The sequence below is a fragment of the Anopheles stephensi genome, chromosome 2 (genome assembly GCF_013141755.1).
Source record: "Anopheles stephensi strain Indian chromosome 2, UCI_ANSTEP_V1.0, whole genome shotgun sequence".
Taxonomy (NCBI): domain Eukaryota; kingdom Metazoa; phylum Arthropoda; class Insecta; order Diptera; family Culicidae; genus Anopheles; species Anopheles stephensi.
In genome coordinates, this window is record NC_050202.1 from 12,346,958 (window position 1) to 12,365,621 (window position 18,664).

The 18,664-nt window shown below is 43.1% G+C and overlaps 1 protein-coding gene across 4 annotated transcripts in view; it reads right to left on the bottom strand.

Moving 5' to 3' along the window:
- The window catches only part of LOC118504053, a 42,245-nt gene that overhangs the window by 14,373 nt on the left and 9,208 nt on the right, over positions 1 to 18,664 (bottom strand). For all 4 annotated transcript variants that reach the window (XM_036038082.1, XM_036038081.1, XM_036038084.1 and 1 more), the window contains exon 2: positions 16,238 to 16,336. The gene's annotated coding sequence lies outside the window, so the exon portion shown is untranslated. The remainder of the gene's footprint in view (positions 1 to 16,237; positions 16,337 to 18,664) is intronic.

Below are 18,664 nucleotides of genomic sequence, written 5' to 3' on the forward strand. Positions count from 1 at the left end.
CCAGCAGTGTACGGTGGCCAACGCAAAGTATGTAGAGTATTTTCTGCGCGAAAACGCAATCGGCATGAAGGGCCTCTCGAGAGATCAACGAACGGTATCTGCACGATCGTTACCGTGGTGTTGACCTATCGGGCAAACAAGCGCTCTCCATGCTTCCGACCAGGGAATCTTGATTATACGCTTCCGAAAATGGGCAAGTGGCGTAAAGCTTCCGGCCAGGCGCCAACCAGTAACCAATGTCAATGGTACACCGTAGGTCTTTAAACCGCCCGCTCTTCACACTAGCCCAATTTTGACCTCCAGACGATCGTGCTCGCACACACACTTCACTTCCTACCCGTACCCATATATGGGAAGTCTCTCAAGTGCGACGCCGTTGGTCCGACCCCAACCATCTGTCATCGTTCGCGTGCGCCAATGTCAGGGACGATGCCTGTGCGTTTGTCGTGAAGATCTCCAACGGATCTGATGTCTGCAATTGCATCTTAATAAGTCATTAAACGCAGATTTATGTCTTATGGTCCATTTGGATAATTTCGAACTCCATGAACCTGACTGCTTCCCGTTGGTCGATCAGTTCATGCCACGCTGCTGGTATGACACGATCAAGGAACTCCGGCAGTCGTACAGTTAAACTCCACCGCTGAGCTCCCGTATATCCCAACCCGATCGGGCGTCCATCGATCGCAAACGACCTTCGAAGCCTCTCGGCGTGTTCCCTTGTGTTCTTCACACCGGTTCGGGCACGTTAATTATTCCGGTTTTTGCTGTCCGTGGGTCCGTTGTTGTGTTGCAACTGCAACAACACCATTCGCACAAAAGCCTTTCCCTTCCACGGATATCAAAACGCCAGAGACACAACCGGTCGAAGAAGCCCAGAGCTATAGAGTTTGGCTGGTGATCATCGATTCTGCTCGCTGCAGTCGGCGAAACTTTCCGAAATGAAATGATTTTAACCGAAAACAGGATTTCTCAGAAAAAGTTTGACCCACCACCAAATCAATCTGTATGGTACAAGCGCAGGATTTCTTATATGTCTGCTAAATCCTTAAAGGTTTTGGGAGTTCGCATGGCCGAAGTACGATCAAGAAGCAACCACCGCGGGCCACAAAACGCAAAAGCAAACCCCCTTTTAAGCAATCAAATGAAACAAATCGCGAAAATATGCTAATTGAGTGCTGATTAGGATCGATTTCGGCTGGGCGTCGCCAATTAATGTGAGCCCCGAGTCTACAGAGCGGCGCGTACGGTAAACGAATTGGGCGTTATTAGGCGAAATCAAACAAAATTGATGATTCGTTTGTTTTTTTGCTCAATTTTTGTCCGAAAGGAAGGAAATGAAAAATACACAAGCCACAAGGTTTGGAACATGGAATCGGAATGTTGTTGCTCAAGAAACTCCCCCATTCGCAACAGTGATCGTTTAATGGGTTAAAAAAGGAAGGCACGATATTTTGATCAGATGTAACGAAAAACAACGTCCCCCAAGAAGATTTGTGTTCGTAAACATTTCGGAGGCAGTTTCTGAGCGTTTTCTTTTATTATTTCAGAACCCGACAAGTTAAAAGCCTCCAACGATAATCTGTTGCCTGGTAGGCTTTTGGAAACGTTATTTGTGCGAATGATAAAGCGAGCTTTCAAATTTGTAGGCGCTTGGCGAAATGGCGATGAAAGCATTTCTTCTGCTTCTCTGCCACTGAACGGACTCTTAACAAGCGTGTAACAAATGGCTGGCCTGGCGTCCGTTTATGGGTTATGTCGCCCCGTTTGGTGGACCATTTTTCATGGCACCACATTTAACGACATTTCCTTCGCGCGATAGTGCGCATTTGTCCGATAACGTGCAGGGCATATTTTAGCGCATCTTCGTTTCGATCAAACCATAAAAGTTAATCGGCTTTGCAGGGAGTAGACGCCGTTGCGAACTTCATTAATGGAAAAAAGGGGTAAAGTATCTTTCGGAGTTTCATCGACAATAATATTGAGAGGGTGTATTTTTGCGCATAAATATAGAGAAATTAAGTTATTTTATGCAAATTCATCCTTGGAGCTAAGAAATAAATTACATAAAAGAACAATAACTCTCTGAGATCAGGTGAGTCTCATAAGAATTTCTACTTTTATTATCAAATAGATAATAATTTAGAACACGACTTAAATTGATTGCTGGAAGTGTTCAGCATTGATTCAAGGATTTTCATACGGTTGAGAACATTATTGGGCTACAGCAATTGAAACAAGGCAACTCTTCGCGAATCCGATCCGCGAGCCTCTTGATGCCATATGAATCTTCTTAAATTTCACATTAAAAGTAAGAGAACGAGAGTTAAAGCAGGAAATGAGGATGCTTGAACCTCCTCCTTCAATCCTCAGAGATTCTGAAAATCCTATGAAGATCCTTGATTGCTTGAAAATGTGAGCTCTTAACGTCAGGTGGATATCATCAGACAACTCAGTCCATGTGAGTTTCATAACTACTCCGAAGAAATATTTAAACTATTTCAGTTCAGTTTGAAATTAAAATTGAAATCTTTACACCAAAACAGATTTCAAGTTCAAAAGCTAAAAATTCGTCAAGCTTTCAACTAGCCTTTTTTATGACAGGGATTGTGCTTGAAGTTATCTGATTACCTACCAGCCCTTGAGTAAGATCCTAAGTAAGTCCTCAGCATTGAAAGTTTAAGCAAAAATAGAAAATTCCTAACCAATCTTCTTTCAAGATTTTTAGGGCGTCGATCTGTATGCTATGAAACTCCAAACGCCTGAAGGTATGCAATCTCTATCATGGGATTTTTTAGAGATTTTTTAACACTCCAATGCTTATCTGATTTGCTTTTGAAACGAAAATTTTCTGTATCTTTTATCGTATGCTTCTAGATCGATCCAATCAGAGAGGAATCAAGATAAATATTTAAATACTATAACTTGATACCCACTGATAGAAAAACAAGTTTTATTTAATAGTGAGACACATGTCTAGCATGTATGATAGACGCTCATAACCAGTTCACCTTCCTAATACGCATTATGGAATGTGCTCTAAACATTCTACCCATAAAGCTCCAAATGTCAACCCCGCATCATCTCACGATCATCATCAAATTCCAAACCCCCTAAGCGGATCAACATGAAACGATAGCATTTATTGACTGCCCAGGTGTTCATCGGTTTGGCTTGGAACCGTTTTTTTCGCGCATATTCACCATACCCCCCACATTTGCACTAACTATCCCCCCCGAGCCAATTCCAGTTCTCCTTCCGCAGCCGGACAACAATGTTTACGACATCGAGAGAGCTCTGCAAGACGTACAGAAACAAAAAAAAGCAACGCTAAACCCGATCTCAACTCCAACTCCCCGGTTACACGCGGGACTTCGAGTTTCGGACCCGTATTGTCGAATTGCGGATTGCGACCGATCGGCACAGAAAGATTGCCGTTGACCGTTGCGTCCCGTCAAGGACGCCTATTTTTCGATAACAGACACTGCCGCCAACTCCAGCGATATTTTGCAACAACCCTCGCACAGTTCGGTCCAAAGGGTGATGGTGAGGCATTTTTTTTTTTTTGGAGCCACCTCCCTGCATTTTTTGTTTTCTTTTGAAATTGGTCCGACAACCTGTTTTTCTACAAAAAAGAGGTGGCTTATTTCGGGGTGGCTTATTTGGGGCGTTTGCAACGGCGGAAAACGTTTATTTGCTTAACAGCCTCGGGACCGTCTGTCTGTTGGACGTGCGTACGTCGGGCGGTTTTTTGCTAGGGAGGGTAGGAGGTTAAAAGGTTGAGCTGAGCAAATGTCCGATAATAATCCGGGGGTGAACCGGTTCTCTTTGTGAAGGATGCGACTGTGACTGAGCTTACACTTTCGATCGAGATTGTCGCTGATATGATGAACCGGTTCGATGACATTCGGGGCGCCATAAATGATTGCTATCGGGAAGTTAAACTGTTGCCTAAATAATCCTACGGGGAGTACTATTTTTGGGTACTAAAATTTTAAAGAACTCTTTGTTCATGTGAACGACACTCTTCTACAAGTCAGCGGTATAAGAATTTTGCTGATTTATGATGATATAGGTGTTAAATTTTGATTAAAGGTCTCACCAATATTATAACAACAGTTGAGAAGCCTAAGGATTAAAAAGAACCGAATGATTTACTACTCGTGTTGCTTCTTCGCTTGGGCATTCTTAGGCGGCACAGCTTACTGGCACACACATTTCAACAGCGATGATAAAAACATCCATCAATAAAATGGGATGATTTATGATTCTCCACCGAAAACAGAGACTCCTCCTGTCTGATAACTTTAATTTAATTCTTTTATTCCCATCCTCACTCTGCCAAACAACGGGTTGCTTTCATCTTAAGCTAGGACACCGGGAGACTTTGGGAACTTCTGGAACTCCAGGAGACACTGTCCCGAATATCACCTCATCAACCATCATTCGTATGCTTCCCTGCCAACCCCAAAGGCTCAATTATGTTGCAACCGGTAACAATGTCACCCGTATCCCAGTTTGCCAGATGCTCATGAATTATGCAAACACAGAGCTTTCGTTAGCACCTTTTAACAGACCGTCCCATACCGTACCAATGCCAATGCCGCCAATTGTATCGCGCCTGATGCTTTTGCGATTCACCTCCTGCTCATTTAAATCTGAATCCCCGTGCGGAATGTGTCGTGTTTGTCTGTGGACGGCCGAATATTGCTCGCCCGAATCGTGCGCCTGCCCAAAACATTGTAGCGTAATGGAAACCCCATTCAGCTGCCAATTTAGTGACCTCATTGGACAGAAAAGTGCCTTATTGAGGTGAAAAATTTAGCACCCGAGCGCTAGCAAGATTGGTGGAGTGTGTGGTTTGTCGTCACGAATTACGAGCAGACAGACGGCGGAAGTTTGCATTACCGATAAGTTTCATGAGAGTTTATTTTTCTGCCTCGTAAACCCTATAACGACTGGGCACGTTTTGTTGGTTGGCAGTGTGATTAACATGTTTAACAAACCTTCTGTGAAACTGTTCCTGAGTCGAAGGGTGACAGACACATCCACTCACACGTAACGAGAGCAACTGTGTTGCGCATTGGTATTCTTCGATTACGGCACCCTTAAAAAGAACGATTAACACACGCTTCCTTAATGGCTTTTGCGAGGACCCAAGTCACACAAGGCTCACCGTTGATTGGCTTTACCAGTGACACCCTAACCGAAATTACCTTGGCGACAGCGAAGCTATTAAAATGTTTACGACTCGATCGATAAGCACCCACAATAAGTGTTCATCGCTCAGAAACAGCTGGTCGGATTGTTGAGTGCGAATCGCGAGCCTTAGGTGAACCTCGCTGGTCAGTTTTGTGTTGGAATCACACGCCTTAACTATGCAATAGAGTATTTGACCTCATCAGAACACAAAACTGATCCTCAGTTTTACACTCGATGCACAATAACAGGCCCTAGCAATTGAATTTATGCAAAAAAAATAAATTCTTCAATAATACTATTTGTCTGTCATTTTAAAAGCTATTTGAAAATGAAATCTGGGATCCAACTAAATTCTTAATCAAAGTAGTCGAGGGAAGACTTATAATTTTCTTAATATCTAGTTCATTTACATGTAACCAAACAAAATAGTAAATCATAGGCAAATCATGCAATTCATCAAAAATAGCAAAACTATACAATAAAACATAAATTGTTGTGAGAAAGTCTCCAAAAGCGAAAAATAAATAAAATTATCACAAAAGACTTCAACGGCCTTCGCAAAGCGACGAACCCCTTTTTTCCTAGCAAACAGGTGAAATCAACATTGGAAGCATCCACCCCGCGAATCTGCTGGTCCACTTTCAACAACGAAAATGCGGTGTGAAACCTCGATCAACCCACTTCACGACACCCTTAAGAGGTCACCATCCTTCGGGGTCTCGCCTGTTGTAAGCCCTTGGACCTTGGCGTTGACGCGAATCCACCTTTTGCTCTCATCATATTTTGCACACAACCCGTGCATCCAACGGTAGAAGGGATTTCGCCTCCCACCCCACCCCCCGACCACGCAGCTCGTTGTCACAATATCACAAAGGAATGGGTTACATAAGCGAGACACATTCCTGACCTGCCGGTTTCGGTTCCCATTCGCCGTTTTGAGTGAAACCGAAACCTATGTCCTATAGGGCGCCCCGCTCCACGGGACCGTACTTAAGCAGATTCGGATGCTGCCCGACTGCACTGTGTTGGGAAGGGAACAGCCGTAAAAGGAAAGCGGTTTTGCGTTTGCGGCCGGTCCGACAACCCGTCATCTTCCGCCGCGTGGCACAAATCATGCCACCGCGATCGATCGATCGTTCTTGGCGTTTGTATTCTGCTACGATGGGCCGATGGTGGATACCGATGAGTGGTGTGGTGGTGGTGGTACGGCACGAATGTCACCTTTTTCAGTGCGCCTCAAAACAAAATCAAAACCACCCTTTCGGTTGATCGGGGGAGGGGTGATCGGATACCTGCCATCAAGCCTAATTGATGACTGGCGCAGCCCGTCTTAAAAGTGGAGCAGGTTAAGCATTCATGATTTTCAATGGTGAAATAATTGCGCCAAGTAAGAGGGTGGAAGATGACGAAAAAAAAACAACAACAACTCCCCCAGTGACCCACCAGTTGTGGAGGCGTTGTGCGCGATCGCCGACAGTCATAATTCTTAATTAATTGATCTTCTTTACACCGGACATGGAGTTTTGTGGTGGTGTGACTTCATCAGTAGGTCTTTCGCAGCGTTTAGCAGCATCGCGATCGAGATCGGCACCGAACCGATCGTTGACTGTCTCTTTTAGCTTTCTTCAGATCACAAAGAACCGTCCCTTCGAACCGGACCTACTTTTCCTTTCGCGTGCAAAACACCACCGACGGGTGTACCTCCCACAACAAAACTACCGTTCGATCGGTCGGAAATCAACTTGGCAGACTGGCGCAGCGCGTCCATCAATTAACCTCCAACCGTGAGCGGCAGCTACAAACGACGACGCGCAGGAAGGAGGATGATTTCATCACCGTGTATGATGCTTGGCCATGCTTGAAAAACTGGACGCTGCACGACGCGGTTTCTGCTATCTTCTGCTCGATCGGGTGCTAGATTCGTACCGGCCCATCATGCCGTACGGGTTCCATACTTAGTTTAAGCGTTAGTCCCCCCCCCCCCCCGGATACTCACCCGTTCAAACTCATATTTTACCAACTCGTTACGACGGCCCCCGGTACGATTGTTGCAAATCAGCGTACGCTCGTTCATGTTTTTCAGAAAGAAATATTTGTTTCTACTTTCACCCCAACCACTAAACACAACCACCGGGGCAAGGCCATCGGGTCGGGAAGATTCAACCTGGACAAACATACTTGAAAAGCATAACTTACCGACCTCGAGTGGTGGAAAACATGTTCGGTGGAAGATGTTGCTCGCTCGATATATCGATCGCGTGGAAATGTAATCCACCGCTGATAATTGTTTATCTGCAATGCACCAACAGCAGCAGCTGCCGGTGCATTTGGGTTAGTCCAATGTTTTAGCTGGAAAACAAACCTATCACGATAGAGTGGGTGAAAGTTGGTACGGCATTGGTAAAAGCGATGGTAACAGGGTAAGTTACGATGTTGGACAGCGATACTGTTTACACCTTTCCGCATGAGTGGTTTAGTTGTTTTGGGAACTCTATAAAAGCAGGAATTTGACGCCACACCTACGGAGTGCTACTTTTTTGCGTGCGTTTATTTCTTTCTTTTTTTGCGTGTGACTCTTGCCTATGAATAGTTTGGGGGACATTAGTATTCGTTTTGTGTGAGGTGTTCATAAAACAATCAATCAACATTCAAACGATGATTTATAGGGTGTTTTTGTTTTGTTTCAGAAAACTCTAAACAATGTCTAGACAGCACGTGAGACACTTTCAAATGTAAATTTGTGCATTATTTTTGTGTCGTGTGTAAGCCTGTCACTCGCCCACGTAGCTTTTCAGTTGATTTTTATTTAGTGTGTGCCAACAATATATTTTTTTGCATCCCATTTGTATGTAACCTGTCTCTTGTAACAATCAATTGATAACCGAAAGAAAACTAACTTCAACTACTTGTACAGAAGAAGAAGGATCACAACAATTGAATCATGAAATAACCCTGACTTCTTCTTATTTATTTATTTATTTATTTATTTATTTCTTATTGTCCGACAATGATGGTTCAACAATTTTCTTTAATACTTAAAGGAAAAGCGAGGATGACAGTAGGATTAGGTGGCAAGGAAAGAGGCTTCAAGAAGACGGACACGAAAACGAGGCAGGGAGACATTATAGTCGAACAGGTGATAGCACCGCCGAACAGGCCGAAAGCCGATAAAGGTCGTAGCAGAGGATCGTTCGAACCGTAGCGGGTGTGGCGGAATGGGATATAAAAGGGATGTGATTTGATCTACAATTCGTGCTGAATTTTGAAGCGTTTTATGTACCAAAGTCTGAGGAATTGCTTACTTACAAAGGTTCTGAAGCATTCTAATTGAAAGACTTCAATGCAACGAAAGCGTAAGAGACGAACCCTATTTTTAACAATATTTTCAAATAGTTAAATTGACCAAGAGAGTCTTAAAAATATAAACAAATAAAATCCTCAAAAAATATTATTCATTACATTAAATAACACAGGACTTCAATGCCACGAAAGAATAAGTGACGAACCCGGATTTTTTACTGAAATATTTTCAAATGTATCTTAAACCTCTCAATAACTGATTTTTTATACGAAAAAAAGTAAAAAGAACCGTTCTTTAGTTACATATTGTTCAATGATTGCTCCCACAAAACAACGGTGCCCACTAAATCCATCATCAAAAATTTATTCTAATTATAAGATCCTTCTTCCGTGTGCCATTACTCTTTCTCCGCTTTATTTGACTTTAATTTGAAACGTTCGCCCGTTACACCATACCAGCTGGGGTAGCCAATTTTTCACGCACTTGCAAATGGCTTCCCACAGCCATCAGCACTCACAGCGCCATCCTACACGCAGCCTAATATCCTACCAGCTATTAGGATATTACCGGCGCGAGCCAGTAAAGTGTGTAGTGCGTGCCAGAGTGGGATTGTTAAATATTCCAATTCATAATAAACATATCTATCTCGACCGCTACAGCACACACGGGCAAACAGCACTCTCCGATGACACCGAATGGCCCAACGCCGACGTGAAAATTGCTGCACACGCCACCGCCACCTCTAATTGATTTCTTTTGTACCCGGTCCCCCCCCCCTCCATTTCACCCACATGGGCTGAGTACGTGGAGTTTGCATTTCTCCCCGAAAGGGAAGCCATCCTCGGAGGGTTTAGAAGACACCTTCGAATCGAAGCCCTCTGGCCTAAGGAGGAGGGCCGATGGAAATTTGCGTGGACGTATTTGCAGACGACGCCTGGCCGATGTTTTTTTTTACGGTTCATACTCACACTCACACAACCATACAGCAAAGTGCACGAGTTTCTGCCGATCGCAAATAAACGAGCTCATTAGGCAGAAAGGGCAATACTCGCGGCCCGGCACATTTGCAATGGTTAAACATTTGCCACGGGACGTTTCCCACCTCCGGGACGATCCGGATCCCTCGATGGTTCACATAATCGATGGGGCGTTAAAACGGCGACGCTAATGGTCAATTAATACACCTTGTTTCTAGCACCGCTTTTTCTTCCTCCGGGGTTTTCCCTCCCTCGCCTTGCAAGCCGGAAAGAACTTGCGCACCGAGAACTTGCGATCGCGAGAATGAGTCCTGGGGCGCAATTCATTCAGATTGCGCTTTACATCGATGGTAAACATCCGTCAGACGGGGGACCGATACGGCCGATATGCATCGGAGTATTTTTCACACCCCAAACATAACGCCATAGGTGCACCGAGAGAGGAGCAGGAGGATGGAGATCGCCCAGAGTAAAAGATCACCTCCATGGTGTGTGTGTGCGTTTGTCACTTTGGACTGTTTGGACCCCGCAGCGTCGGCCGGTGACAGCCGGTTTTTGTCACCTTCGCAGGGTGCGCGCCTCGGACCGACCGGATCGGCAACCGAAACCGCCCAAGGCTGATGTCATCGTCACAAATAGCGGTTTAATCATATGCGCAACCAGAACTCACTCTTCGAACCGGGCTGGCGAGCGAGTTACGTTGGTTTTTGGTGTGTGTTGCCTCTCTCAAATTGTCAATCGTCCATCGGTACGTGGTGCGGTCGGTTTTTGTCTGTTAATATTTTTTTCCACGGTGACGATCATTGCCCAAAAGTACTTCGCGGTCCAATGTTGCTCGGCACAGCAGTATGCCACGAACGGGCATTCGTTTTCGTGACCGATAGAAACCAATAAAACGTTAAATTATTCATCGATTTCTAAAAGCGCTTTGTTTTCAATAAAATCTTGAAATAACATATTCATATGCATATGTCCTTCGTTTCAGTCTATTTATGTCTGGCGTTGGGTAGAAGTTTTTGACTTTTATTTGGAAAAATGATGCCAAAGCAGGTTAAAAAATGTCTTTTTGTGTAGAAATCACCTGTTTAAACCGTGTGTAAAACAATAAGTATTTATTTTAAAATTATACGACAAAAGCTGTTGATTTTTGTACTAAATACTTCGATTAAAATACATTTTCAAATAAAATGTTTGTTTTAATTGATTTATAGCTCATTCTTTTGTTAAAAAAAAATTGTGTTTAAAACCACCGAAAAATTCAAAAAAACCTACGAATAATTACTTTTAATTTAGGTAAAAATCTCTTGGGTTTGGTTCATTTTTTTTGCTCTACTTTTCAATTTTCGTTTAGTTAATTTCCGCTTTATTATAATGGTAGCGGATAAATTATTTTTAAGGGTTTTTTTTTTACAAAAAAAAAGGAATGAAAAGTAGAGTTAATTACTATTTTACATCCCAGTTAATCAAGTACTAATTCATTTCTGCACTAAGTGTAGATTACCAATGTTCATGTTCGTTCATTTCAAAAATTTTAGCAACAAATCATGTGAACACTGTCCAGTAGAAGGAATCCCCGTTAAATGTGACTTAACGAGGAACATCGACTGGACGAGATACGGCGAATTAATAGCCGCTTCGCTTTCACTTGACTTGGAAGATTTGTCTCCTGTCAAGGAGTACGAAAAACTTGTTTCAATTATAAACAAGTGCGCCCTTGAGGCCCAAACAAGGCGCTCCCACCAAGCAAGGACATTTAAAAAACCTCCCACTCCTTGGTGGGACAAGGATTGCCAAGCGGCTTTCACCAAGAAGCGTGAGGCATTTAAAGCCTTCCGGGACACGGGCTCGAGGTCCTTATATGAACAATATAAAGGACTGGAGAGAACGTGCAAAAACCTGTTGAAGGCGAAGAAAAAGGGTTATTGGCGTAGATACGTCAATAATCTAGACCCCGCCACTTCACTTAATTCGCTTTGGAGAATGGCTAGAAGGATGCGAAACAGCAACAACATCAATGAGAGCGAAAGCTTTTCTGGCGAGTGGCTGTATGAATTTGCCCACAAGCTTTGCCCCGATTTCGTTCCTGCGCAAAGCTTTACACAACATGCACCTGGTAGTGACCCTAGGATGGATTCACCGTTCACAATGGTAGAGCTATCACTTGCTCTCCTATCAAGCAAAAATTCCTCCCCGGGTCTGGATCAGATTAGTAGCAAATTGCTTCAAAATCTGCCCGACATAGGGAGGAAGCGTCTGTTAAGTATTTTCAACAATATGTTGGAGGTCAACAGCGTCCCGCAAGAGTGGAGAGAAGTGAAAGTTGTCACTATCTTGAAGCCTGGCAAACCGCCATCAAGACACGATTCGTATCGGCCAATATCGTTACTGTCGTGTCTGAGGAAAATCCTTGAAAGGATGATTCTTTTCCGGTTAGAAGAATGGTTGGAATCGAACAACCTTCTCTCAAATACCCAGTTTGGTTTTCGTAAAGCCAGGGGTACTAATGACTGCTTAGCCCTTCTGGTAACAGAAATAGAGCTTGCTCGTGCACGCAAGCAGAACATGGGATCTATTTTCCTGGATATACAGGGGGCTTTTGACTCAGTATCACCATACAAGCTGAGTCAAAAACTAGAAAATGTGGGGCTGGGTCCAAAGTTGAATAACTTTCTGTTCAACCTTTTGTCGGAGAAAGCTATGAATTTCAACAATGGTCATGTTCAGCTAAAGCGGACCAGTTTCCATGGACTAGCACAAGGGTCCTGCTTGAGCCCCCTGTTATACAACTTTTATGTTAGCGAAATAGATTCTTGTCTAGCTCCGAACTGCAGCATTAGACAATTGGCTGATGACGGCGTCATATCTTTTGCAAGCAGGGACGCCGCCGAAATACAACTGGCTTTACAAACCACTTTGGATAACCTTTCCGAGTGGTCTGAAAACCTTGGTATCAAGTTCTCTGCAAAGAAAACTGAGATGGTAGTCTTTTCTCCTTTCAGCGACACGCCGAAAAACAAGGAGAAAAGACTATTTGACCCGAAAATTGATGTCTTTTTGTACGGTGAAAAGATATCAACTACCGACAATTTTCGATACCTTGGTGTTTGGTTCAATTCAAGGCTAAACTGGAGTACACACATCACCCATCTGGTGCAAAAATGCAGCAAAAGAATCAACTTTCTAAGGACAGTCACAGGATTCTGGTGGGGCGCACATCCAACAGACGTCCTGCGACTGTATAAGACAACGGTACTATCCGTGTTGGAATATGGCAGCATATGTTTCCATTGGGCATCCAACACGCATATCCTCAAACTAGAGAGGCTACAGTATCGTTGTCTTAGACTCGCACTAGGGAGCATGAAATCCACACATAACATGTCCCTAGAAGTGATGACCGGAGTGATGCCGCTAAAACTTCGTTTTGAAATGCTGTCGCTTCGCCTTCTAGTCCGTTCTTCAGTATCAAATCCCTTGATCGAAGAAAATTTTAAAGCGCTTCTAGAGACAGGTTCTAAGAGCAAGATCTTGAAAATCTACGAAGATTTTGTTGCCCTACAAGTGCATCCTAGCGCTCCACAGGCATTAAACCGTGCTGCCCTTCCTGAGACCTACAGTTCCCTTTTAACAACGGATTCCTCGTTGCACGAGGAAATTAAGACCATACCGAATGATCTTCGCCCGATGGTAGTTCCGGGCATTTTCAGGGATAAGTATGGCCATTTAGACCAAAGTAGCCAGTATTATACTGATGGATCATCTTCTAAGGAAGGCACCGGCTTCGGCGTTTTTAGTGAGTCCGCCGAAGCATTTTTCAAATTGCGGGAGCCGTGTAGTGTCTACACCGCAGAACTAGCCGCAATCTTGTACGCACTATTGATTATAGCAGCGAGACCTTCGGATCAGTACTTCATTTTTACAGATAGCCTTAGCGCTATTGAAGCACTAAGATCCCCGAAGGCTGTTAAGAGCCAGGATTTCCTTGTCATTAAAATCATAGAATTGCTTGGCTCCATGTTCGACAAGGCGTTCAGGATTTCGCTAATTTGGGTACCTTCTCATTGTGGAATTCCCGGCAACGAGAAGGCAGACTCACTGGCCAAAACAGGCGTCCAACAAGGCGCATTTTACGACCGTCCGATCTCGGCCCGAGAGTTTCTTCGTCTACCACAGCAGCTTTTCCTGTCTCGCTGGCAGAGCATGTGGGAGGCGGATGATCTCGGGCGATTCCTTTTCTCGATCTCTCCGCAAGTGTCCCTGCGGCCTTGGTTCGGTGGGCTCTCCGTAGACCGGGCGTTCATACGCATGATGTCTCGACTTATGTCGAATCATTTCGCGTTGAATGCTCATCTACAGCGTATAACTCTGGCCCAGACAAAGGTGTGTGGCTGCGGTGACGGATTTCACGATGTGGATCACCTTCTGTGGTCCTGCGTGGAGTTTGAAACCGCAAGACCCTCCTTGTTGGGCGCAGTCGAGAGCATCGGCAGACGACCGGGCATAGAAATTAGAGAAGTGCTGGCGACCAGAGACCTCGCATACATGAGGCTCATCTTTCAATTCGCCAGAGACAACGGCCTTATCCTTTGATTCCGCATCCCCATTATCCTACCAAACCATATCCGCGATTCCTTTTTTGTTATTCGTTGTGTTGTCTTTGTCGTAAGTGTTAAGTGTTTTTTTTTTTTGTAGTGCCACGGGTGATCCGTTGACAAAGCAACAGCATCCGGGGTCAAAGTCGGCACTGTCGTAAGAAGGGAGGCAGAATTTTCTGTAACAGTGTTCTTCATCTCTGTCTAGCCTTGATGGGGCGAGCCCGGCCTGGCTGGCGTTGGGTTCGGAGGTGGTCGGCGGGTTCAACCCCGTAATTAGCAGAGACCCTGCTGTTACGGGATGGAACTCGCCGATAGCTTCTGAGTTCGGTGCTGGCTTGATCGAGCTTGGGCTATCACTGCTGGGCAGTTTGAGGAACACTGTACGCAGGCAAATGTTTGTAATGTCCCGATTACTGTTTTCTTTTTGTTTTTGTAACAGTCTAGATCCGCTACACGGAAGGATGTTCCGTTCCACACACCACACTACCACCAACACAGCAACAGAAAGCAATAGACCCGGACCAAACCATCAACACAACCTCCACAATAGACATGAACAACCACACTGCAATCTCCACACACCGACAACCGAGCATGCCCGGGATAAGGCAGAATAACAGGGAGGAAATGCCTTGTTAATATTTGTGAATTTGTAATCGTCAACACATGCGGTGTTGACTATACGGCGTCATGCCGTAATACTGGAATTATAAATAAATAAAAAATAAAAATCATGTGAACATCATTACAACCTTATATTGCTGTTTGGAACATTGTATCAAAATTTAAAACGTAGAAGAAAATAGATTTAAATCTTTAGTTACTTGCTAAAACCTAATATTGAAAAAAAAACATGAAATTGAAAAAAAGCTATTATAAACATTTTCATTAAATTGAGTACCGTATTTAGTTTGTAGGAATGTTAGAACAAGACAACAAATCGACTTCCGATAAAATAAATGATGGAAAGCATCTTAACAAAATTCTCACAAAACGGATGAAACAACGCTTACAAACAGCATCTTAGATGGAATGGCAAACAAAGCTAGTTGATATGGAAACGGCTTGTACACGTCCTTTCACCGCTCGGGTAAGTGTGTGCAATATCAACGGCTGCTATGACAATATCATCTGAGGACTTCACAATAAAAGGTATTCGATTTTCCTATCACCTATTCACTCTATCACCGTTTCCCTCACAACTAGCTTTGTTTGCCATTTCATCTAAGGAGCGTACAATAGAAATGGAGGCTATTGCCTTATCAACTGAAAACCCCTGTAAGTAAGTAATTCCGCATATTTTATATAAAGAGAAAACAATCATTAAAGCAAATAAACGAACATAGCATATAAAATACACATAAAAAACGAGATATAAAAGAACGATAACAATCAACAACGCAATGCAATCGCACTGCAACACTTGTCACTCTCACCGTCGAATATGGGTCATCTAATCAGTTAACATACATTTCAATCCCATTTACTTCCGCATTCTGCTTCCTTTCCATTGGTGAACGGTACCGTGTACCGTGTACCATCTCATCTCAATGACATCATCCCGCCACCGGCACCGGAAAGAAAGTTCCCAGCTCCAAAAATATGCATATTCCGTCAGCCATTTGTGTGTAAAGAAGAAATTGCGCGAATAAAGAAAGAAAAGTGGACACACACAGACACCGCTCACTACGGTGGGAAGCAATAACAATCTCATCGGTTGACTGCTTTTCCCCAGCGTAGCCGGTAGCCAAACGTTCTGGCCCGACGAAGACACGGATTGTGCGGGTGTGATAATGAATGGCGAGAAGGTCACGCCGAGGGTAAGATGGTCAAGATTTGGTAGCTGGCGGTGGTAGCCACAATTTCGGAAGATTTATTTACACCTTCCGAAAACGCTACAACACACTACCAATTAATGTGCCAGCACCAGAAGAGAATTTCTTTATATGAATTGTTGCCCTGAATCGTGTTCGGCCTGATCAGCTTAACCAGTGTTGTGATAAATGGGAACATATAACGTTGACTTATGTTGTGCTCTTTGGTTTCCCCCCACCAGTACGACCAGCTCGACTGCACACCTTCCTTAAGTACAGCCCGCTTAAGAAGGTCAACTGGTGCTCTTTGATGGTGTCCAGCAGATAAGATTGCGGCGTAACACTTACCGCGTATGGAGGTTTGTGCCGATGGCAGTTGGCAGGGACGACGGTTTTCGATAATGATGATGCTTCTCTACTCTGTCGTTCGTTACTGGTGGTGCAATGCTGCAATGAAAACAAATGACGATGGCTTTCATTAGCGCTGGCTCGGTAATAAGTCCACGTGTTTTTTTTTTCTGGAAAAATAAATGACAAATTTGGCTATCGTAATAGGCCAGAAAGGTTCCATTTTGGTGATTTTTAGCAATGCAAGACTCATTATAGTTGATTAAGCAAGTAGCTAAACGAACCATTATCGATTGACATTTAAGAAATCATTGAAAAGAATGAATTGCCTTTAACCATATTCGAAATCGTGATAAGCAATTCGACATCTGTAATGTAAAGATATTTAAAAAAATAGTTAAAACAGTCAATATTTCTGACACAACAAATAATAGCTCAAAACGAATTGATAATTGTTTGAATTTGACATCCTTTCATTTTCAGGTTCGTTTCTCTCGAGCTAGTGAATTGCTGTTGTCGTATGTCAAAACGCTTGTACTTATTTACTTCTGACGCCAAATTAGACACCAAATTTTGAAACGCTTATCATAACGTAACCAAGCAACGAGAGCTGAACTACAGCTTTGACCGTCACCGTCAACGTCTTAGCGTTGGATCGTTACCAAATACAAAACCAAAGTAGCCCCAAAACGCCTGACCTCTCTCTTTCTATTCCTAGTTTTTTCGCCGACTTGTTTTTGTTTTGATTGCAACCGGTAAGGGAGCTGGTAAATGGCAATTTTCTTTTCTTCTTTTCCGTTGCCGGATCGATTCGTTCATCTGCCCGAAACGCGATCGCTCACGCAAAATAGACCTCTGTTTGTCCACCACTTTCACGTCAACGTGGGGAGGGGGGGTGGTGGCTGTTGGTACAATCCACCCACCAAACCTAAGCAATGGTGAGAAGCTGAACTAGGCAGGTAAGCTGCGTACGCATCGGGTATTGACCGCGGGTTTGCAAATTTCACGGTGCAAATACACTAACCGTACCGAGTGGTTACGGGGGCGAGACGAAATGGAACAGACCAATGATTTTGTAGATTAAGTGTGATTTTTAAGGAAAGACTACATTGAATATTATCTCAATTAATTTGGCGATATTTTTACACTAAAGAGTTTTACGACTTTTCAACTCGAACGATTTAAGTCTGTTTTTTTCTCAATTTCTTTTTATCTTTTCTATGATCAATTTTGATTGCTTCTTTTAATTCTTCATCTTCTTCATCTTCAATGATCAATTTTGATTGCTTCTTTTAATTTTTTTTTCTTCTATTGTTGTTCTTCTTCAGTTATTCTTCTTTTATTTCAGTTTATTTGTTCATACTGTTTTCATCAATTTATTTTCATTTATTTCTTTTCGTTTCCTTCCTTTCATTTGTACATCTAATTTCTGATTTTTTCAGTTGTTTACTTACCTTTTATTTAATGTTATGCGTAAACTAATTCATTTAAAACTCTTTTTTATTCTTCTTCTTTTTGTTCTTCTTATCCATAATTACTAAATTATTTTACTCTTTACTCATTTAAATTTCATTTTTACTCCTCTCTGTTTCGTATTGTTTGTCTCCTTGTTTTTTTTTCCTATTTCGTCAAGTAACCTCACTATAATAACTACAACTTATCGACCTTACTCTGACTATTTCGTCTATTTTATACTTCTCCTGCTATTCTTTGTTTCAATTCCGACGTTATGCGTTCTTGAGTTTCATTTTTATTATTCTCTTTCTACTTATTTTTAATTTTTTCTCATTTTTTAGTCTCTTTTTATTGTTCACTCTATACTTCACGATTCAATCCATTTGTTCCTGTTCTTCTACATCAAGTTTCTTATTATGATGACTGCATTGTAACTGAGAAGGTTGCTTTAAATAAAATCTTGTGCCTTTTTATGAATGAATCAATCAATAAAACAAACAATAAGTAAATTATGTGATTTTTTCTCCAAAATTAGAACGACCAAAATTGGCACGTGGGTGCCTGTTAGTGTATCGAACAAACACACACACACGTTTGTTGCCAAAACACATTTATCTCTCGCGATGCTACCGCCCACGGGGTACAAAGTAGTTTTGCACAAAAAAAAAACACAAACACCTCCCATCGAACGATTTGCGCCAGCCTTTATCGATGAACGATCGTTACGTAAGTGGAGAGGCATGGGATACTACGTAACGGGCCACACCGTATCGCATCCCATCGTGGACGCGCGTTCGGACTCTTCCAGCCGAGGCTGGCCCCTGGGAAGACCTCAGCAAGTTCACCGAAAGCGAAAACCTACACAAGGCTCCTGGCACCCACCCGCCTAACAACAGACAAACACCATTTACACCCACACTAACGCCTGTCTATTACAATGAACTCACCCTCCCAGCTCGTCGATCGCTTCCA